The sequence below is a fragment of the Dasypus novemcinctus genome, chromosome 21 (assembly GCF_030445035.2).
Source record: "Dasypus novemcinctus isolate mDasNov1 chromosome 21, mDasNov1.1.hap2, whole genome shotgun sequence".
NCBI lineage: Eukaryota > Metazoa > Chordata > Mammalia > Cingulata > Dasypodidae > Dasypus > Dasypus novemcinctus.
Window position 1 is genome coordinate 73,428,170 of NC_080693.1, and position 24,242 is coordinate 73,452,411.

Consider the following 24,242-nt stretch of genomic DNA (forward strand, 5'->3'; position numbering starts at 1 on the left):
CTCAGATAGGCTGATGGTGTTTTTCTCCAATGCAAAGTGCCCACTGGATACAGCTTTTACTGCATTTCTTCTCTAGTCTTTCACTCAAGTAGCAGTTAGATATCTGGGAGAACCAGAGAGCTCAGGCTTGTGCCCCAGCACTTTGTTTCCTGAGGCCTTCCTATTGGCAGTCTCAATCCATGTCAAGCCTTTGGAGCACAGCAGCGTCCCACCTCCCTCTGCAATGCCCGTCCTCTTCTTGTCTGGAACCCAGAGGTTGTTGCTGCTGGCCAGATGACCATGGACTAGCTCTGGCCTGCAGCCCAATGACAATCTCTGCTACTCAGGGCTGCCACCACCCCTTCTCCAACAAGGGCTGGTCCTCTCATCCAAGGTTGTTCACTCTTGGATACCCTCCCTCAGCCATAGGCCGCTCTTTAGAGTCTTCAATCCACTTCTATAGTGATTCTCTTATCACTACTTAATAATCAATTTCCATTAAATTCCCCTTGATTATGTCGTTGTGTAAAATAAAAACACCCTCTTTGTTTCCATAATTACATCCTTTTACATCTAACTTAACATTTCTATACTATTTAGCTCACTTTTTAAAAAACGGAATAAATGCTATGTTTTAGGAATTGATTTATGTAAGACAATTTAAAGGGACTGTAGCAGATGTTGTTTATGAATTCCAAGAATAGATATTGGATTATATTTGTAAATTGGTCAGTTCCTCTGGGCATATTAGATTATACTGGATTCAGAGGTTTCACTTTTACTTGATTAAATAATGATTAAGGCTTTGATTGGGCCGTATCAGTAGGATGTTGAGTCCTTGTCCCCTTGGTGAGTAGGGACTCAGAGAGAAACTGTACCACAGAAAAGGGAGGCTGGAGTTCTGATCCTGGAGCCCAGGAAGTAAACAAATAGGAGAAGAACACAGAGAAATAGAGATGGCTCCATAGACACGGCAGAGGTCCCAGGAAGAGAAAGGAACTCTTTGCCTGATAGTTGACAGCTGGCCTTGTGGAGAAAGCAGAGCAGTTGAGCCCAGAGAGAATCAAGCCCCAGAAGAGAGAAGAGACTTGTCCCAGACTGAGGCTGAGATTGGAAGAAGCTGGGACCATGAAACTTTAAGAGGAAGCCTGAGCACTTGGAGATGTCAGCAGCCATCTTGCTTCTACATGTGGCAACAGACTTTGGTGGGGGAAGTAATTTACGCTTTGTGGCCTGGTAACTGTAAGCTTCTATCCCAAATGAATACCCTTTATAAAAGCCAACAGATTTCTGGTATTAGCACCCCTTTGGCTGACGAAATCAGGGAACTTTGTTATTTCTAGCAAAAGTCATTGCACTCTATATTACTTTGAAGTGGCAAGACTCCAAAATTCCTTTCCCCAATAAAAGAAAACTTAATTTTCACTTTCCTTCTATGAAAAATTAGAGTGCTGCTATCCAATTTCAAAAAGCTAAAACCATAAGAGTTTTAGAAGAAAATATAGAGTAAAATCTTCATGACCTTGGATTTGGCAATAGATTCTTAGACTTTAACCAAAAGCATGAGCACAAGTGAAAAAACAGATAAATTGGATTTCATTAAAATAAAAAACTTTGGGGAAGTGGATGTGGCTCAACCACTTGGGTACCTGCCTACCACATGAGAGGTCCTGGATTTGGGTCCCAGTGCCTCCTAAAAGAAGATGAGCAGATGCTGCCTTCTGCCACAGTGAGCTAGATGCCGCCTCCCATTGTAACAAGCTGGACTCCACACCCACTGCAACAAGAAGAGGCCACAAGCCATCAGATGCTGCAGCCATTGGGTACTCCCTTCTCATGTGGGAGGTCCTGGTGCCTCCTGGAGAAGGTGAGCAAACAATGAGCAGACAGGCAAGCAAACCATCAGTTGGGGGCGGGAGGGGGGAATAAATAAAGTAAAATAAAATGTATCTTTAAAAAAATAAAAAGCCTTGGGCATCAAGGAACATTATCAAAAAGACAACCTACAGAACGGGAGAGGAAATAGTTGTAAATCATATATCTGATAAAGGTGAAAGAAATCCTATAACTCAACAAGAAAATGACAAATAACCCATTTTTTAAAATGGGCAGAGGACTTGAGTTGGCATTTCTCCAAAGAAGGTATACAAATGATCCATAAACACAGGAAAATATGCTCAATATCACTGGTCATTAGGGAAATCAAAACCACAATGAGATACCACTTCATAACCTCTCCAGCTTGGCAATTACTGAAAAATGGAAAAATAGCAAGTGTTAGAAAGCATATGGAAAAATTAGCCCCCCTGTGTATTCCTGGTGAGAATGTAAAGTGGTGCAGCTTCTGTGGAAAACAGTTTAAAGGTTTCTCCAAGAGTTAAACATAGAATTATCATATGAGCCAGCAATTCAGCTCATAGGTATATAACACAAATAATTGAAAACAGGGACTCAACAAGATACCTGTATGACAGTGTATATAGCAGATTATTCACAATTGCCAACAGATGGAAACAACCCAAGTGTCCATCAACTGATGAATGGATAAACAAAATGTGATATATCCTTAAAATGGAATATTACTCAATCATAAAAAGAAACAAAGTACTGATACATGCTTCAGTGTGGTTGATCCTTGAAAACCTCATAGTAAGTGAAATAAGCCTTATACAAAAGGACAAATATTGTGTGATTCCACTTATATGGACATCTAGAATAAGTAAATTTATAGAGACAAAAATAGATTAGAAGTTACCAGGGGTTGGGGAATGGATGAAAAGGGAAAGTTATTGCTTAACAACACACGGTTTCTGTTTGGGGTGATAAAAAAAAGTTTTGGTAACAGATAGTGGTGGTGGCTGCACAACAATGTGAATATAATTAATGCTTATAAATTGTATACTGAAAATGGTTAAAATAGCAAATTTCATATTATACAGATATACTTCATATTACCACAATGAAACTGAAAAAATTTAGACTTCTTAAGATGTAAAAGTTACCAGAATTTGTGTGTTTTTCACAATGCAAAGAGAATTATGTTAACAATGACAATTACTTCTTATTTCTACGCTTGAGAATTTAAGAATGCCTTCTATATGTACCAAGAATAGGAATTGTAAAGCTACCAGGAATGCATGTTTTCATTTACCTATATCTATATTTCTATCTCTCTCATATATATATAATATATATAAATTGCTTTCCAAAATTATTAAAGTAGTTTGTACTCTCATAAAAAGTATATGCAAATTCTTCTTTCCTATATCCTCACCAATTTTGCCAATCTCTACACAAGTTCCTGAATTCCACTTTCACCTAGGATGCATAAAGCCTCAGGAGAATAATGTCACCCTCCTAACCGTGAGAGGAAGCCAGGTAATCGGAAAAATCGTAACTTTCCTTGAACTCTTCGGAACGCTGAGATCTCTAGACAATCCAGTGACTTGAAATCCAGCTGGAATTCTCTCCTAGGAAGGCAGGACCCAGGACCGGTTTTATCTTTGGCAGAGCGTGGGAGGAAGGCACTGCCACCAGAAAGGCAGAGAAATAGAAAACAGGCGAACTGTTTAAAAAAAAAAAAAAAAAGTCTTAAAGGCTGTTTACAATTCCTGGGAGCTCCAGACAAAAGGCCAGTAGCACGCATTTGCCAACGTCTTGCGCAGACTCCCAGCGGGGACTCATAAAAAAGGTCGGAGCGAAGCAAGACACCTGAGAGACCTCTCAGTGGCTCACAGATCACAAAGCCTGCACTCGTCTCAGGCGGTTTTCTCACAAACCCAAAAGCTGTAAGCCTTTTGGGGGAGAGACGGGGAAGCCTGCCAGCGCTGCACAAAAACCCACGATTGCATCTTAGGGAAGGGTTGAAGCAAAAGGCAGCTCCCTCTGGAGGAGAGTCTGCAAATCCTCCCGCTCCCCCCGACTCCTGTTCCAGGCAAGTGTACGCCGCTGCTCAAGGACGGCTGAAGGTGAAGGCTGCGGGCGGGGAGACCTCCTGCGCACTACCACGAGCGGCTCTGTGAGGAAGCTTCCAGCCCCCAACGCCTCCTGCCAAGCGCAGATTAGCGGCTGCTGAGCAGGGGCTGCCGCGCGGAAGAAGGAAGCAGCTCTCACGTGTCCAGGATCTCCCAACAGATACAAGACGGGGCTTGGCTCCCATGCAGACAAAGGAAACTTGCTAAGGAGCCCGGTCCCAAGGCCTGGGTCCACAGGACTTGTCTCATACGGAGACTGGAGCAGGAAATCTAGAATTCCTCTCACCTGTGCTTCAAGCTCTGTCCTGAGCAGCAAGCTGCAGCAGTCCTTGATGGGGTAAGGAAAGAGGAAAGGAAAGGACTCCCTTTGTGGCTCAAATGCTCAGGACCTTTGAAAGTTGAGGGTGGCTCAGGAACACAGACAAAAACACCTATAGCTCCCCAGACTCCACAAGAGCACAAATTAGCACCTGCCCACCTCTCGAGGAATCTGATGCCTGAGGGCCTCTGAAGGTACAATAATAATAATGGAATCCAAATCCAGCTTAACTGTTTATGAGATTGACTCAGTCCTCCATATTAATGGCCTGACAGGGGAATAAATCGGCCCATTTCCAGCATAAATACTATTTGCCATAATTCTTATTTTTTTACACACAGTGGTGAGCATTACATTAAAAGTTATGAACACAAAAAAGCAAGAAAAAATACATTATCAAGAGGTCAACAGAAGCAGACCCAGAGATAACCAAATTGCTGTAACTCCCAGACAAGAATTTTAAGATAACCATGATGACTACATTAAAAGATATCGTAGAAAAGGAGGAAAACATATGAGCAGACTGGTGATGTTAGCAGAGAGATAGAAGCAATTATGCAGAGTAAAATGGCAATTTTACCAAAAAGCCCACAATATCCTAAAGAAGAATTCTGTTGACTGACTCATCAGCAGACTAAACACAGCAGAGAAAAATCAGTGAACTGAAAGATAGGTCAACAGAAATAATCTATCTTTGCCAATCTGATGGAGTGTAGGGTATCTCATTATTTGAATTTGTGTTGCCTTGTTTTCCAGAGAAGTTGAACATCGTGTCATATCTTGACTTCTTTTACAAATAGCATTTGCATATTCAATGGCAGTTTTTTTTTTGTCATACATATTTGTAGGAGTTCTTTATGATTCTAGAGTCTTCTTTTTGCTCATTTATGAACTTTGTAGATCTCTCTTTGGTTTATCTCTTTCTATTGTATTTAAGTTTTAATTTCATTATAGCTAAATTTCACAATCTTTTCCTTTGTGATTATGTATTTTGTGCATATGTCCTGTTTGTCTTCTTTGGAAGTCATAAACACACTATACTTGATTTTCATCTAATAGTTTCACATATGTTTACCATATTAAACTTTTTAATCCATCTACGCTTATTTTCTTGTAAGACATAAGACATTGACCTGTGTCATCACTGGTGATCATTTGCATTTGTCCTTTGTTCCTTTTTTCTTTATTGATTTGTTATGCTCCTTCTCTCATATAAACTAGATGTGTGTGTGCGTGTATGTATTTTGAGATGTTCCATTCTTTCTATTATTCTCTTTTTATATCCCTTTCACATAGTCTAGTTACTAGAGTGTGGGACTGAGCCTTCATAATTGGTAGGATTGATTCTTCTTATTCTTTTCAAAAATTGTCTTGGCTATTCTAGAATTTTACCATTTGTGTCAGAGACCACTAGTTTTTCACCAAAATGTACTTCTTTTTCTTCCAGAGCACAGTGCTGCACTCCATTCATACTGCCACTCACAGGAGTGTATTCTAGCCAAGGGAAGCTAGCGGAAGTAATAGGTACCATTACAGAGCCAATGCTCTTAAGAACTTGGTGGGTCTCTCCATGCTGCCTCCTTCCCCTTCTGCCTGCTAGATACTTTTGGGGACAGCAAGGCCAGTTGATGGATGGAACCCAGTTCCCTAAACCACCATGGGATAAAAAGCAAAGTTGACCAGACCAGATCCCTTAGACTGTTTCATGAGCAAGAAAATATATTCTGTTGTCTTTAAATGGAATATATTCCATTTTATTGTTTTTAAGCCACTATATAATTTGGAATAGACTTAGTCCCAGAGCCTAATCTCTGCTTTGCTGCTTTTTATACATTTTAGCCTAGTGGCTGTGATCATGGATCTGAAGCTAAGTAAGTTTTCATGTGTGGTAGATTGATTGCATTAGTGGCCCCACCCTTCCCCTCTCCTTGTCTCAGTACCCTTTGCGATATCTTCCACAAAGGCAGATTATTTCTCTGGCCAATAGAACAAGGCAGGAATGATGATATGCCTGTACCAAGGCCAGACCTTAACAGACCTTCAATGTGTCTGCTTGTTCTCTTGTGTCTTTGCCAATGATGTAAGAGCACACTTGGGCTTGGCTGTGGAAGGTAGAGGCAAGTCAAACAGAGCTGTCATCGCAGCCAGTCCAGCAAGGGAAGCCTAGGTCAGAAGATGGACAGCCACCTCCCCAGAGCCGTGAGTGAGTCCATCCGTGATCAGCAGAGCCTCTTAGGAACCACTCTAGACACACTTGTCATAACTGCTTATTGTCTGTGATATATATATTTTGTTATGTATCATAAATGCACAATAGCCCACAGATATGTTACTTAGCATTGCTTTTTTGCTTTTCCCAATGTTGAAGTTTCTTTGTTTTTAGTGACTTCTTATTTTTGAGTTTTAATAATTATATTGTGGCCAGAGAAACTACTGGTTTTAAGGTTACTTCTTTGAAATTCCTTGAGACTTCCCTGATGATGTAGCATATTTTACTATTTGTAAATTATTATTATATTAAGTGTTTTGTGCATATTTTATATCTTTTTAGCTGTTGTCTTCAAACTAGTCAACATCTTTTCTAACGTTCTATTTATTTGCTCAATCAATTCATGAAAGCGTTCTATTAAAATCTTTCACCCTGATGACATAGTTACCAATTTATTATTCTTTTCCTGTAAGTGTTTGGTATGTGCATTTAAAAACTAAGTAAAGCAGGGGGCTTTGGTCTGTGTGGGCCAGCTTCGCAATGGTGTTCTGGTGGCCGCTGCAGTGGCTCTCCCGCCCCGCTGCCGGGAAGCCACAAGTGCGGCAAGGCTTTGGTCTCTACCTAGGGCCTCCCCGGCTGCAACCTGTGCCCCAAGGGCCAGGGTGTTTCACCTCCCCTCTCTGGGCTTCAGTTTCCTCCTAGGCAGTGGATGATAATCCTTTTTCACTTTCTTTTCACAGCAGTCAAGAAGATCAAATTAAAGAATAAGGCTAAAAGGGATTTAAGAAAGTGCTCTATTAACGCGTAAGTTTCCTCACCTATACAATGAGGATAATAATAACTCCTACCCCACTGAGTTACTATAAAGATCCAATGAATTAATCTATAGAAATTACCTGGCATTCATTTGAGAATCATCTGTGCCAGGTTCACTTGCCAAAGGAGCTCCCAGCTCAGCGAGGAAGGCAGATGTGTCCACCACGTCGTCAATGACAGTGGCAGGTGGAGGCTCTGACAGAGGCACAGGCAGGACGGGTGCCCTGAGAGTCCAGAGCAGGTCATGTAACCAGACGGCACAGGGCTGGTCAGGGAGGCCCAGGAGGAGACGCTGAAGCAGTTGGTGAGGTATTTGTGGGGTAGCTAGACAAGAGGGGAAAAAAGGACTGGAGGGAGCAGCTGTGCACTCAGTAGGGCGTGGGCTCTAGCTGGCGACCACCTGGGAGCAACGCTGAGCTCTGCCACTTTTCTGGGACAGGGCCTTGGCAAGTTCCGTGCCCTCGTGGTCTCAGTTTCCTCCCTCAAAAGTTGGCTGTTTTGAAGAGTAAATGACATAAGGAGCAAAGCACTTTAAACAGTGTCTGGGGACAGGGAGTGCTCAGGAAAGCTTAGCTAATGCTCCCACCATTAGTATTACAAAGACTGAGGAGCAGCAGGACTTGTTCAGGGAGCTAGAAGCTGACTCAAAGCATGGGAAAGAACTAGGCGAGGAGACTAGACAAGAAGGTAGAGGCAAACTGCAAAATATTTTGTGCCTTTATGAGAGCTGGATTTTACTCTCAGAGCAACAGGGAGCCATCAGGCAACTCTAGCCTTCAGTAAAATTATTGGCTCAGATTTTAATATTTAAAAGAAAAAATGCTACAGAATATGCTTCAGATTTGATTTTTAAAAATGCTACATTGATGTGGAGAAAGTGGCCACAGTAGTTGCTGAGGGCAGGGAGAGGGAAGAAGAGGTGTGATGTGGGGGCATTTTGGGGACTTGGAGTTGTCCTAAATGATATTGCAGGGACAGATGCAGGACGTTATATATCCTGCCATAAGCCACTGAATGGACTGGAAGAGAGAGTGATCTACAGGGTAAACTATTATCCATGTGGTGCAGCAGTGCTCCAGAATGTATTCACCAAATGCAATGAATGTGCCACAATGATGAAAGAAGTTGTTGATGTGGGAAGAGTGGGGTGGGGGATGGGGGGTATATGGGAACCTCATATTTTTTAATGTAACATTTTTTGTGATCTATTTATCTTCAAAAAAATACAATTAAATGATGGGGGTGGGTGGTGGGGAGTGGAGTATATGGGAACCTCTTATGTTTTTTAATGTAACATTTGGTGTGATCTATTAACTTTAAAAAGAGATAATTAAAAAATAAAATAAAACTAAAAAATATGCTAAAAAAATAAAGGCTAAGTAAGATGTTAGGTGCATAAAATTTATATTGCTTATGTTTTTTATTGTTTTTTAATGTTTTTCTAATTGTATTTTTTTTTTAAGATTATTGCTTATGTTTTAATGGCATATTGCTTCTACTCCTAATAACATAGAGACTCTAGGTTTCTTCAGCTAATACTTGTCTCCTATACCTTTTTATAATCTTTTGTTGATTTTTTTTACCCTTGATCAATGTATGGAAAACTCATAGCCACTTTTTAAATAATTCAATCTGATAGATACTCTGTTTTAGAGGTGAATTTAATTCTGTATAAATTTTTGCTTTCAATGGCCTTTCATTCTGTTTCATTCTTATGTTAAATCTCCTTTTCCTTTGCTTCTAATTTTGTCTCTATTTTTACCCTTTGTTGAGTTGACAAAGATTTCTTTTTCTCCATATTTCCTCTCGTCACAAATATATAAAAGATATATTCCTTTATTAAACCTCTTAAAATTTGGACTTTTCTGGAGAACTATAACTCATTTTATGAAAACATCGTCATTTATTATCTCTATCCTCTTCTTATAAAAAAGAACTTCTAAATTTTTTCACCCTGCTGAATTCCAACCCTTATCATCCTGGTTATTATGGTATAGAATTTGGTTCAATTTTAAATTTAAAGTGCACATACAGTAGATTTCTTTTTGCCATCCATAGTTAGTTAGACTGACCAATGGATTATATGATATTTGGGTTTGTACTTTAGGTGGTGGGAATAGACTCTACCTGAACTGGGTTCACATAGGTTGAATTAAGAACTCAGGTCTTTTTGTCCTTTGCGTAGACTGCTTCACTGTGGAAACTTCCTGTGGACTTTACCTAAAATTGCCTGGGGAGAACAGCATGATTCTTCCATAGATATTGCACCAGGAACCAGAGAGCAGGAGTCCAGTAGCAGACCAGGACCCTCCCCAGGTAGCAGCTGCAAATCAGCACATTCCCATTCCATCTTTAGCAAAAGACATATGTATGAGTGTGTACGTGTTGGGAGGGAGGGGCTGGTCTGGGAATTTATATAGACGTGGGTTTTTTTTGCAGCAGGACCCCAAACCATCTCCTAGAAAGAGATGCCTCTGTGCATAATAATCAAGCCACATCTTTCCATGACCCCAGTCAACCTATACCCTACAGAGATGATGTCCTGAGCCTCTCTGAAGACTGTGGGACTTGAGTGTCCTCAAAAGAGCTTTCCGATGGAAGGAAATGGAGCATCTGATCTGAATTCTAAAAAGTGAAGGGGTTTTGGAAGGATCATCAGTTTTCTGGGAAGCAGGCCAGAGGCATGGCCTAGGTGACTGGGTCAGGGCTTTTGGGCACAAAGCCAGCAGCTCCTCTCGGATGTCTGTCGACTGGCTCTTAAGCCCTGACTTTTGAGAAAAGTGGTCTCCTAGGGATAGAAACTACAGGGTCCCCATGAAGGCCTCCATAATGATAAGGAGTGCGTGTGTTCCCCCTGAAGTTTTCATCCTATTCTCACAGTGGGATCATGCCCAAGAAGCACTATTTCCTAGAGGCGAAACTCAGGTAGGGGGTCCCAAGGCCAGCAGCAAAGGGAGGCTTCTTAGCCAGGAGAATCTCAGGCAGCGTTGCCAGAGGAAGCATCCACACACAGCTGCTTAGTGAGGCTGAAAGCCACCTTTTTAAGACAGCAGACCCAGTGAAGAGATGAGAAAGCCAATGGAATAAAAGGAGGAGGGGGAAAGAGTTCCCAGAATAAAACAGCCACAGGCCAAGGTGTTCAGACAAACAAGAAGGGCCTGAGTCTCTCCATAGCTTATAGTGCAGAGAAGCCTGCGTGGACCTTGAAAGGATTTTGCTTTACAGAAGAGTGAGCTGGCCAAGGGAATGATCTTTGCTCTGTGGACTTGGCAGCAACTCAAAGTAATGTGGGGGACTCAGCCTGACTCCAGCTCCTTATGTTTTCTAGTGTACGTTAGTGTTGCCTACTTTATCCCCCCTCAGTTGTGTATGCTTTGTAGTTTATCAAAAGTCTACCACCATATGAACTTTTTAATATACAAGTAGTAAGTAGTTTCAAATTGTAAAACCTCTGATATTTCTTTTCTCACACTGTTGGTAATTTCAGACTATAATGCTTACAGTATAGGGACATGAAAATTCTGTTCACTTGGAATAGCATGGATTTGAAATAATATTCTGATAATGAAAAGCTACATATTTCACAGTCTGATTGACACATTGTACCAAAGAGTAAAATATCCTGGGAAGCATCACACATTTTTAAAATTCTTGTAATCTTAGAGTAAATGACAGGGGAAATAAAAATATTTCTGTAAATATTATTGGTATAACAGTCTCAAAATCCAAAAAGCAGTTTATCTAAAATGCCTGAAAATTATTTTACAGTGAAAGTGAATAGCTATAACTTAAAAAACAACATTAAGACTTACAATTCAGTTCTCAAAATTCTTCTTCACAATCAATTTGTTAGCCAATTTCAATTTATTCCCATACTAAATTTCTGACTTAAAATGATTTAAAATAGTTGCATAATTTTTAAAACTCTTATGTAGTATGTCAACAATTTTATGTTTATAGTATAAAGCACCAATTATTGGAAAACTTAAAAATAACCCCTTAGTTTTCAAAATAATTTCTCCAGATATGGTTGGCATCCAGTTATTTATAATTGCATGATTTAAAAAAGGAAGGGAAAAACCCAAAGCAAAAAATACAAAACAAAACAGAAAAAAAAAATGCAATGAACTTACTTTTAAGAAACTTGAAGCAAGGAATCTAGAAGCACAGTTTATCCACTGGTCTCCTTAGTTCAAAGAAAATGATTTGCATTGTTTCCTGGTCTCTACTACATCTCTAGGTTTTGCCTTAATTGTTTGCGCTCTGTGAAAAGCTCGTGTTAAGACTGCTTTCAGATGGGAGGCTGTGATCTCAATTCTGCTGGCCTTCCAAATACCACATTCACGTGACCACTCTTGGATTGTTTGTGCTTTCACTGACATGCAGCTAGTTCCTGTGGAGCAGATTACTTGGATGTCTGGCTCTAGCATATTATAAAGAGCAGTCTTACACAGGAAATCCAGTCTCTGTAAACTTTTCTCTTTTATCTCCAAGATGAATGTGGTAAATATCGAAATTTAAAACTCTGTCTTTAAACTGTAAGAAATGGAACAATTTATTCAGAAGCTCTTATTCAATTTATTCAAAAGCTCTTCTCTCTACTTAGAGCTCTAGAATGCCTGATTGACATTTCACTTGTATAATCTAATTGGAATTTTTGTACCTCTGTTTCTGTTTTCATTTTCATTCAGTTCAGAATATGTTCTAATTTCCTTTGAGACTTACTCTTTTACCCATGGATTATTTAGAAGTGTGTTGTTTACTTTCCGAGTGTTCGGGGACTTTTCCAGTAATCTCCCGGTTATTGATTTTGAGTTGAATGCCATTATGATCTGGAAACATACTTTGTATGTCAAATTTGCTAAGACTTGTTTCATGGCTCAGGCTACTATCTATTTCAGTTACTACTCCGTGTGCACTTGAAAAGATGGACATTCTGCGTTCATCAAGTGGCCTGTTCTATAATGTACGTGGCAATGTAATGGTGGTGTCTTCTCTTTTCTCTTCTGGGTTCCACTAATTTACAGCTTCTGGCTGCTTCCCAGAGCCTCATCTTCAATTTCCTTTAGTTATAAGGACTTCAGCGATATGGGATTAAGACCCATTCTCATTCAGTGTGGACACACCTTAACTAATAACATTCTCAAAGGTCTTATTTACAAACAGATTTACACCTACAGGCCCAGGGGTTGGGACCTGAACATACCTTTTGTGGGGGATGTGATTCAATCACCAACTAACAGGATAAGGCAATAAACACACAGGGATGGAGTTTGTAATAGGGTTAAAATATACCAGCCCATTTGCTTATGTGTTTTTAAATTGTGATGTGTATAATATAAAGTGTTTTATGTTGTGCAGTATATGGCATCTGAACTTAAAAAGGCTGCCTGTCCTGCACATAAACCAGTTTTTGCACAGTTAGTTGATAGCAGGAAGTTATAGGAGGATATTTTGAAGATGGAAGTATCAGAAGATTGTAGAGAAAGATATCTGTGGTTTTCAAGGGAGCAGATTTCCCGAGGCCCCCTTTCCAGAAGCCATTGTGGTTTCCCCCTAATTGTGTTGAAAATTTTTCTCATTAACGAAAATAGACTGGGGGGAATAGTTAGAGCTCCAATAAGAACCTAGTAGATTGGAATATGTCATTGGAGTTGTCCCAGGTCATTACTGGCCTCAGTGACAACCTGGGGAAGGCAGTGAATGACCACATGACACAGAAAGTTGGGGTGCTGAGCTCCACCAGAGAATGGAGGGAAGATGACCATGGATGCTGTCAACGGTACAGAAGAGTCTCTTCCAGAACCAGGAGACCTGAATCAGGACAGGTGGCAAGCAAGCAGAGAGAGGACAGCAGAGGAACAGCTCAGGAGGGGCATTCAGACCAGCACAACTCCTGGGCTACAGGAGCAAGGAAAAACACAGTTGTGCCTGAAGGGACTTGCTTTAGTTTCGTGGGCTGCTCTAGCAAATACCAATGCCATGGATCGGCTTAAAAAATAGGAATTTATTAGCTCATGGTTTTGAGGCTGGGAAAATGTCCAAATCAAGGCATTATCAAGGCCATGTTTTCTTGCAGAGACTGGCATTCTGGGGCTGGCTGCCAGTGAACCTTGTTCCTTAGCTCCTCTGTCACACGACCTCTCTGGCCTCCCTGTTCTCTTCTAGGTTTCTGTCAAATTTTTGCTCTGGCTTTTTCCTGTGGCTTTCTCTCTCTCTCTCTGAATTTCATTCTGATTATAAGGACTACAATAATAGGATTACGAGGCATCCTCATTGAGCTGGGCCACACCTTAACTGAAGCAGCCTCATCAAAGGGTCTTATTTACTATAGGTTCACACCCACAGGAATGGATTAAATTCAAGAACATCTTTTTCTGGGGTACATACAGCTCCAAACCACCACAGGACTAATACAGGATGTTCAGTTGGACAGTGTGCCAGATGTACAGTCTGTTTCTTAATCTATGGCATAAGTTGATTAAACAATGTACAAGTACATGGGGCCCCATCTAAATTTAATGTATTTAATGCATGTATTTCTATGCTTTAAAAGAATATACTCCTTTGAAGAATATATACCTGGGTTTTGTCTTATCTTGCAAGACATGTATGCAAAACAAATGAAAAACAACAAAACAAGAGACAAAACCACCTCCCCCTGAAAGAAGTCGGACACAAAAGGACAGATGTATGATCCCACAGGTTAAGGGTAATTAGGAATTATTTTTACAATTCTTGTAGCTTTTCTGTAAGTCTGAATTTATATCATGTTTTTTAAAAAATTTAAAGTTATTTTATTGGCGATAAGGACATTAAACAGAAAGATATACCAATCCAAAATTTGTATGCAGAAAGTATATGTGTGCATATGTATGCAACTATGTATACATGTGTATGTGTACACATATATGTACATATTATAACTAAAAGGAGAAATAGACTAATGCAAAATACCTTGATGAAATTTTAAAACACATGCTTCTTAGTACTTGACAAAACAAAATAGTAAGGATACAGAAGACCTCAAAAATGCCTTTAATGTGTTAACCAACTAGACTAATTGACACATAAAGAACATTACATCAAGTACAGAACACATTTTTTTCAAGTGCCTTGGGAAGATTGACCAAAACAGATCATATGCTGAGTTATAAAGCAGGTATGAACAAATTTTGGAGGCTTGAAATCATAGCTTGATTTCTGATTGTAGCAGAATTAAGTTAGAATTCAATAACATAAATTTATAGTTGAAAATTACTGGAAGTTAAATCATGCCTTTCTAAATAAGAAATGACCTTAGGGAAATTGGGTTCATTCCCAAGAATGTGAGGTTCGTTGATGTTCAAAAATCAATCTCTTTAGTTAATTAACTGCATTAACAATATCATTATTTCAACAGAGAGAGAAAAATCATTTGATAAAATTCTACACCCATTCAAAATAAAAATTCTCAGCAAACTAAGTAGAAAAGGGAACTCTTTGATATGATAAAAGATATCTACAAAAATCCATATAGCTAATGTCACTCTTGATGGCAAAATATTGAATGTTTTCCTCATAAGATTGGGAAAAAGGTAAGGGAACAATCATCACTGGTATTCTTCATTATACTGAAGGTCTTAACAGTGACAAAAAGGCAGAAAAATCAGAAATTAATGACATAATCATAAGAAAGAAGGAATTAAGACTGTCGTTTGGAGAATATCTTCATAGCTTTGGGATAACCAAGGAATGTTTAAAACAGTGCACACCATCACTACCCATAAATTACTAAATTCTACTTATTGAAAGGATCTAATAAGAGAGACAAAATGCAAACCACAAGAGAAGATATTCACAGCATATATCCATTGCACATCTATCTAACATAGGACTCATATTCATATATATATATGAGATTCCACAAGGCCATAAACAAAATGCATCAGATAATTTGATCTGAGCAGGCACGTGATATAAAAAATTTTCCAAATGGCCAATAAACACATGAAAAGATGTTCAACATTGTAAGTCATCAGGGAAATGCAAATTAAAATAACAATGAGATACCCCTGTACACCCACCAGAATCCCTGATATCAAACAGTGGGAATTATGGGGAAGACAGAATTCCCATATACTGATCATATGCCTGTAAATTTGCACAATTGTATTTTATAACTGGATTTACTATGGGTAAACAAAATGCCTACTCTATGACCCCACAGTTGTACTTCTAGGCAAATGCATAACAGAAATGAGTGCTTATCACCATCAAAAGAGGTATGAGGATGTTCACAGCAGGGCTTTTCATATCAGCCAGAACAGATACATAGACTGTGGCGTGTTCATACAATGGAATACTACACAGCAACAAACAAATGATCTACTGCCATATGGGTGAATTTCACAATCCTAACTGTTGAGCAAACCAAGCTTAACATAAAAGAGTTGTGACAAGCAGAGAAATAAAGGCTGGGACTGGGGGTAGGGCAGGACAGGGGCTTCCGCTCAGCCAAGCAACTCTGTCATTATATTTACATAACGCTTGTTCCTCCTCCCCACCACATCAGGGATGTCTCAGCCTTTCTGAGTCAATGATAACATCCCAACCAAGACTTTTAAGTGTTGTAATTGAAAGAGTAATAAAAAGAAAAGGTGTTAGAATTGTATAGCACTGTAGTGAAATTATAACATAGTTCTCTCACAGAAACAAAATATCAGGGGCTGAAACTCCTTCCTGTGGGAGGAGCTGCCACTTCATTGAGGTATCAAGTTCTTCCTGAAAATCCTCCAGCTCCTGCTCTTGGGAGAGTTTCAGAAAAACCTGGAAGGGAAGAAAGGAATGAAGAGAGCGCTCCAAGTGAGTGCAAAGAAGAGCCATATATTATACATTTATATTATAGGAATGATATAAAAACACTGAGACGGTCCGCTTGCTCCAGGATAGACTGAGAGAGGCTGTACTCCACTAGGTCAAAAGTTCTGTTTAACTTCATAAGGGTGAACGTCTATTAAGGATTCATATATTTTAAATCTAGATGGTTTACTACATCATCATAGGGTACAAGTAGCAAATGCAAACACATATTAAATGAAGAGTTAAGACATAAACATTTATGGACTGAGCACATCTCACAGTTAAACTATAAAAACACATTTGCTTGGATTTAGGAGGAAAAGTGCATGTGTTATGCTTCTGTGTTGCACAATGTTTGCAATCTATGTTTAAAGGGAAGAAAAAATGCTGAGAAAGTTCCTTGCTCACATGTGAGCCAGTGCTTTAGTGCATTCAGCACGGTAGCAGGAAGCTGCGGGAGGAAAAGACATTCTGAAGAGGGAAGCATTGAAAGATGTTTGTGGTTTTCAAGGGCACAAATATCCATGGGTCCTTTCCAGAAGCCATTGCAGTATCACCTGATCAGGCTAAAAACCCTTCTTATTTGCCAAAATACCTCGGAAGGACAGGTAGAGCCATAATAGGGGCCCAGCAGACTGGACATGTGCCATTAGCATTCCCAGGCCAGTACTGGCCACACTGACAAACTGGGGAGGTCAGCAAAAGTCCTTGAGACCCAGAAAGTTGGTGTGCCCAGCTCAACCAGAATGGAGAGCAGATGACCAAGATGCTGTCAACAGGACAGAAGAGTTTCTTCTGAAACAGCATTCTGGATGGTTAGGCAGTCTCAAGCACCCTTGGCCTCTGCCATGTAGTGGGTGGTCAGGAGGTTGCCTGCCCCTCCCCCAAGTTTCTAAAGATGGTCCAGATCAGCTGCCTAAAATGACAAGAGGATGTTTGCAATCCTAGGTAGGCCTCTAATTAAACCGGAAATGGTGGAAAAAGAAATTCCAAATGTTGGAAATATGAAACAGCAAATCCAGATTTAGCAAGAGAGGGAGGCTGGTAGGATGAGGACGTGCAAATCAGGTTAGAGAATACAAACTGGAAACTTAAACTGGGGGAGAGATGTGGGAAAAATATATTTAGTAAAAGTTTGTATGACAGAAAAATTCTGAGCAAATGAGAATTGTTTGAGAAGGCGGAGGGAGGGTGTGCAGAGAGAGACCAAGGGGATTACAGAGTTGTCAGGCCCTGCCAGGGAGAAAGGAAACACATGGGAAAGTATAAATAAGAGTATCCAGAAACCCACACTTTACAGCCTACTGAAAATTCTATCCTCAAGTTAAGTACTGGAGTCATAGTATTATGGCATTAGAAGTGTTAGTGTCATTTGCACATCTACAAGGTGAAACAAACAAATGAAATACCCAACATATTAGGCTTTGAAAAACATATTTTTCCATCATTGAGAAGTGAATGTAAGATAAGATTAGGGTCCCACCCGGATCAAGATGGTGGAGTGAGATGTGCAGGGCTCCGTGCCCGGCAGAAACTTTGAACAACCAGAAAGAACTGGTAGATAACGTCTTTCTCAAACTTCTAAAAGACAGTTAAAGGATTGTAGTAACAGGGTAGGTGCCAAATCAGGAAAAAGACTACTTAAAAGTGATTGGATCTTGTGCTGTTCAAGCGGCCTCCTCTTCTGCCCCTTACCAGCTCAGTGTGGAACTGGCCTGTGCTCCCAGGGCAGATTCCTGGTCCTCATTCCAGAGAGAGCAGAGTAACCCTTGTGTACATGCTGGGAGTATGGATGTCTGGCCCACTCTGTCTGGTGTGGCCTGAAGGGCTTGCTGTCCCAGAGCTTTCCCTGCATGTAGAAAGCAGTTCTCAGAGCTACTTCACAGAATGCCAAGTGAGCAGTCAAGTAGCAATGCCTGAGGCTGTGGTAGGCTGGCTGTAGGACACACAGGGAAGTGCCTGGGACTGTGGGAAAAGATTTCCTAGGCGAGAGGAGACATTCAGAATTGTATAAACAGAGGAGTTCCTAGGGCCAGAACTATGTGCCCAAGACATGATGTATATACAGATGGGAAGGGTGTATTCTTTCTCCTCTCCCCTCCTCTCCCTCCTCCCTACCCCCCCTCCCCTCCCCACCCCTCTCCTCCCCTGTCCTCCCCTCCTTCCTTTATTTTTGTTGTTAAAGCTCCTGGCATTTAGGGAAAGTTCTATCACAACACTAGCTGGATACAGTCTCAAAGAACAGATACCTCAGAGTCTAAATTTCAGTGATAACACATTAAAATATCAAAATGCCCAGGTTTCAAAAAAAAAGTTACAAAACATACAAAGAATTAGTGAATGATTGCTCAGGCAAAGGAGAAAAATAAAACATTAGAAACCATTGATGTGGGTGATCAGACAAAGGTTTTTTAAAAAAATTGTCCTTAATGTATTCAAAGAGTTTAAGTAAAACATGGACAAAGAAGTGAAGTAAATCTGGAAAATAATAGATGAACACAAAAGGAATGTTGATAGAGAGATGGAAACCATGAGAAGGAATTAAAAAACAGAGTTGAGGACCCCAATAATAGAAATTAAACATTCCCCAGAGAGGTTCAACAGCAGATTGGAGCTGGCTGAAGAAAGAAACAGAGAACATGAAGATAAGATAATTGAAAGTATTCACTCTGAGGAGAAGTGTTTTAGTTTAACACAGGGCTGCCAATGCAAAGTACCAGAAATGGGTTGGCTTTTATAATGAGATATTTATTAGGGGGTAAATGCTTACAGTTCTGAGGCTGTGAAATGTCCAAATCAAGGCATCATTGGGGATGTTTTCTTACCAAAGTCAGCTACTGTTGATTCTGAGGTCTTGCCATGTGGCAATGATGGCCACCAATTTCTGCCTCTTCTGCCACTTTTACTGAACCTGTGGTTGGCGCTGGGGTCGGTGTATGATTGGGAGACTTGAATCTCTGGACTGACTACCATTTCCTGGAGCTCAGCTGTGGGCATAGGGCTTGTCTCTTACAAGGCCTCCTCTCCCAGTCTGGGCCCAGCTTCTTGGGGACCTCTTTCCATGCCTATGTGCTCTGCTGGTTCCAGATTCTGGGACCTCTCTCAGCCTTTGGGGCTTTTCTGTTTTCCTGCCGTCCTTTTTCTCACATGTCAGGATCAATATGACAGTTCTTTTTCCTCTGTGTGTCTCTTAGTCTGTGTCTCCATTTATATCCCACCCATCGAGAGGGCAGAAACTCAACCTGAGTCATGCCTCACTGACGTAGTCCAATCAAAAGGATTTCACACCCACAGCAATTGATTAGTTAAAAAACATAATCCTCCTTTTGGGATTCACCAAATTCAAACTGTTACAAGCAGAAGAAGAAAGAATGAAGAAAAGCGAACAGAGTCTGAGGAACATGTGGGACACCATCAAACTTACACACACACACACACACATACACACACATATATAGTGGGAGTTCCGTAAGGAAAATAAAATAGGGCAGAGAGAGTATTCAAGGAAATAATGGCTGAAAACTTCCCAAATCTCATGAAAGACATGGATATACACATCCAAGATGCTCGATGAACTCCAAACAGGATAACCCCCCAAAAATCCATACTAAGGCATAATATAATCAAACTATCTAATGCCAAAGATAGAGATTTCTGAAAGCTGCAAGAGAGGAGCAATGTGTGATGCACAAGGGAGTCTCACTAAGATTAAGTACCAATTTCTCATCAGAAACCATAGAGGCAAGAATGCAGTGAGATGACATATTAAAACAGTGAAAGCAAAAAATTGCCAGCCAAGAATTCTAGATCTGGAGAAACTGTTTTCATAAATGAGGACCAGAGATAGTAGAACAAAGACATAAAGATTTCTGGTGAGGGTAGTGGCATGGGTTAATATAAATGCCAGTACTGATGTATTTTTGGCTGACAACTCCATGTTTCATTTCCTACAAGATCTGAAAGACAAATGACAAATGATAAATCAGTGATTTTGGACTCAAAATATAAGCTAATTTGTGAAAAGAACCACATAAAGGTCAGGGGATGGAGGGGTTTAAGAACATCATTTGTATAGTACTATTGAAGTTAAGCTGATATCAAAGCAAATAAGATTTTTATAGATTTAGGTTTTTAATTTAAGCCTTGTAGAAAATACAAAGAAAACATCAGAGATTATATAAGCTATTCAAGGCAGAAATTCAAGTATAGATTTCCAGGGGAGGAAGTCTGGAGGAATAAGGAGTTAATGGATAATGGATGTAGGGTTTCTGTTTGGGGCAAAGGGATATTTTTGGAATGGCAGGTGGTAAGGGTACAACAATATGGTGAATATGATTACTGTTATTTAATGGTATGTTCAGGAGTAATCGCAAAGAGAAAGTTTATGTTGTACTATGTTCTCACAATAAAAAACTAAACAAAAAATGGCAATAAGGGACATTACTGGGACTATGAAAATATTGGAATATAGCCTACAAGCTTTACATTAATGTTAAATGTTTAGACTTGATAACTGCCCTTAAGGTGGTTACATAAGTGAATAACCTTGTTCTAGGAAATGTACATGGCAGCATTAATTGTTCAAGAAGCATAATGTATATAGCCTACACTCTACTGTTCAGAAATGGATGGGTGGATGAATGGACAGCTGGATGGATGGATGGATAGATGGATAGATATGGCAAATGTGGAAAATATTAAAATTGGTGGATCTGGGTATCTGAGGGAGTAGGGTTATATTGGAGTTCTCTGTATAGGGTTTGTTTTATTTTTGTCACTGTCCTGTAAATTTGAAAGTATTTCAAAACAAAAAATTTTAAAAATTAAAAATCATAATAATAGGGAAGTATTTTCTCACAAAATATTGGTTCCTAATGTTATATGTGGTGTTTGCTACATTTAAAAACTGTTTTAAGGGGAAGAGTTCATTCTTATATCCTACATTGCCTTTCCAAGATGCCTTACCATCTTTCTCTTTCTCTTTATACTAGGTTCTGTAATAATCTAGTAAAGGGAAAAGGTCAGAAAATGAACACACGAAATCAAGAGTGTGGCTAAGAGACTTCTAAAAGAGTCAGGAGGTCATCAGAGGGGTCACGCTTGTGCATGTCTCAGCAGGATCTCAGATCCAACCCCAGGTAGTGGTGCTCCTGAGGGCTACAGAGACACCCAGGTCCTACAGTCTTGGCAAATGGAGTTCAGTGCCTTGTCAGTGGGATCTACTTTGGAATTTGTGCTCCTGAGTGTGATGTGACCTCTCTACACATGCCTCTTCTGTCACTTTTACTGAACCTGTGGTTGGTGCTGGGGTTGGTGTATGTATGATCGGGAGACTTGAATCTCTGGGCTGACTGTGTGCTGGCTAGGCCCCGAGCCTCAGCGGAGCTGCAGCGCCTACTCTCCGGTTGGTTGTACTTGCCCATGTCAGCTAACGTGGAGGTGGGGATGGTCAACCACCACACCCAGGACCTGAGAAAGTCTACAACTGCAAGGAGAATTCCATCTATCAACCATGTGGGATCTAAGCCCTCTCTCGAGTTAGAGGTAGAATGGGCATCGCCATCCCAGGGTCCGCAGGATGGAGGAATAAAACATGGATTAGAGTGGACTTACTGTTGTTATTCTAGTATAGAATTAATGTGACTCTAGCAATGGAAGAAACTGTATCATTGATGTGGAGACAGTGGCCACAGGAGTTGCTGAGGGCAAGGAGAGGGAAGAAGAGGCATGATATGGGGGCATTTTTAGGACTTGGAGTTGTCCTGAATGATATTGCAGGGACAGATGCATGACATCATATATCCCGCCATGACCTACTAAATGGACTGGGAGAGTGTGTAAACTACAATATAAACTATAATTCAGGCTGTGTAGCAGTGCTCCAAAATGTACTCATCAAATGCAATGAATATGCTACACTGATGAAAGAATTTGGTGATGTGGGAGGAGTGGGGGTGGGGGATGGGGAGTGGGGTTATATGGGATCCTCATATTTTTTAATGTAATATTTTGTGTGATCTATGTATCTTTTAAAAATAAATAAAATCTTTTAAATAAAAAAATTTAAAAAATAATTATGTTGAGAAATAAAAAAGAGTACATGTTGCATTACTCCACTTATACAAAATGCTAGAAATGCACACTCATCTACAGTCACAGAAATATGAGTCATTGCCTGAGAATGTGGGATAGGGAAGGCCAGCAGGGAGGGATTACCAAGGAGCCCTGGGAAACTTTGGGAGGTGATGGATATGTTCACAGTCTTGATTGTGGGGATTGAATGGATGGTATAAATATGTCAAAACTTATCAAATTGCATACTTTATCTTGAAGTCTATTTTGTCTTTTGTCCCTTTTATTGAACCTGTAGTTGGTGCTAGGGTTGGTGTATGCTCAGGAGACTTGAATCTTTGGACTGTCCTTGTGCCAGCTGCGTTTTGAGCCTCAGCGTGTTGCAGCACCTACTCTCCAGTTCATTGGACTTACCCAAGTCAGCTGACAGGGAGGTGAGGATGGACAACCACCACACTAGGGAACCAAGAGAGTCTACAGCTGTGGGAATGAGAGTCCCATCCATCAACTGTGTGGGATGGAAGTCCCCTCTCAATTGAGAGGTGGAATGGGCATCACTACCCCAGCGTCCACAGGATAGAGCAATAAAATATGGATCAGAGTGGACTTACTGGTATTCTACTATAGAATGATTGTGACTCTAGCAATGGAAGAAATTATATCATTGATGCGGATACAGTGACCACGGGAGTTGCTGAAGGCAGGGAGAGGGAAAAGGCAATGTGATATGGGGCATTTTCAGGACTTGGAGTTGTCCTGAATGATATTGCAAGGACAGATGCAGGACATTATATATCCTGCCATAACCCACTGAATGGACTGGAAGAGAGTGTAAACTACAATGTAAACTATAGTCCATATGGTGTAGCAGTGCTCCAAAATGTATTCATCAATTGCAATGAATATACCACACTGATGAAAGAAGTTGTTGATGTGGGAAAAGGGGGAGGCGTATGGGAATCTCCTATAGTTTTAATGTAACATTTTTGTGATCTATGTATCTTTTAAAAATAAATAAAAAATATGCTTTAAAAAAATCAAATGTGTGCAAAGGTAGCACTTTATCTTGAAAAATCAAGCACCCTAGATCTGTACTTCTTGTGAATATGGCTGAAATATGACAATATATTCCTTCATCAGAATAAAACATCTTATTACAATGGCCACCACTTGACTTCATTCACACAATTTTATTTTGTTATTCCTTCTATGTCGCAGGTGCTGTGTAGAGGTTTATCCAGAAAGGAAAGGAAATTAACAGTATCCCTGCCCACATGGTATTCCCAGGCTATATTTATATGATAAACAAATAAGTAGGAGAATAAATCCTTTTGTAACTGGTGCTTTGGCAGAAAGATTCAAGATGCTGTCATGGAGAACAGCAGAGGAAGAGCTGGGGGGAACAGGGAGGGTTTGTCTGCTGAACAGCTATTTCAGCACAAGAGCCATAAGCAGCAGCTGTGGTCAGAGGAAAGAAATTGTAGACTGATGATGAGCGAGAGCAAAAGCCCTGAGGTGTAAGAACTTGTGAATTTATTCTGCAACAGAGCACCCAAATTGCTTTAATGAACTAATAAGTAACAGAGTTTTGTAGGTTGTAACATCCTTAAAAATTTAGCCCAGTTATGTTAGATAGCACATTATTCAAATAGTCCACCTACCCGACCTGCACTTGGTTTTATTGTCTTAATGGTTATACTCTTAACAGTTCCAGTATGTCATAATAACCCTAAAACCTCACCTCAAGAACAGATGCTTTAAAAATAAGAGAAGTCATTATTAGAAATTTCACTATGTGATAAGCTTGCCATGTGTTTATGACTATTATCTCATGTAATTGGCACAACAAGGCTGAGAGGTTGCTCTCGTGATCCCTTCTTTACAAATTTGGGGATGGAAATTATGAGAGATGCAGTTATTTGCCAACTTCACTCAGACGGACAGTAGCAAAGCCAGCCTGACAAGCCTGCTGTGTTTGAAGGAAGGAGGCACAAGTCAGCAAAATAATCTCACCTTATATCCTTTGACCAAG

At 40.1% G+C, this 24,242-nt stretch overlaps 1 protein-coding gene and 1 long non-coding RNA gene across 8 annotated transcripts in view; one reads left to right on the forward strand and one right to left on the reverse strand.

The window, feature by feature from the left end:
- LOC101424160 (ABC-type organic anion transporter ABCA8) overlaps nucleotides 1-24,242 on the reverse strand; it is a 94,616-nt gene that overhangs the window by 57,602 nt on the left and 12,772 nt on the right. Inside the window, exons 1-2 of one of the 6 annotated variants that reach the window (XM_058284625.2) lie at nucleotides 11,431-11,636; nucleotides 7,378-7,621 (exon numbers count right to left, since the gene is read on the reverse strand). The exons of 1 other annotated variant lie outside the window; for it this stretch is intronic. The gene's annotated coding sequence lies outside the window, so the exon portion shown is untranslated. Of the gene's footprint in view, nucleotides 1-3,253; nucleotides 3,545-7,377; nucleotides 7,622-11,430; nucleotides 11,695-24,242 lie in introns of those variants that run through there. 4 more of the 6 variants (XM_058284622.2, XM_058284621.2, XM_058284624.2 and 1 more) reach the window with 4 other exon arrangements.
- Nucleotides 6,373-22,597, forward strand: LOC139437175 (uncharacterized). 2 transcript variants are annotated; one of them, XR_011646932.1, is made up of 3 exons: nucleotides 6,373-6,471; nucleotides 7,222-7,285; nucleotides 9,483-9,598. It is a non-coding gene; the product is annotated as an uncharacterized lncRNA (long non-coding RNA). The 2 variants fall into 2 exon arrangements; XR_011646931.1 differs by lacking the exon at nucleotides 9,483-9,598 and adding an exon at nucleotides 22,509-22,597 and having other exon boundaries at nucleotides 6,389-6,475.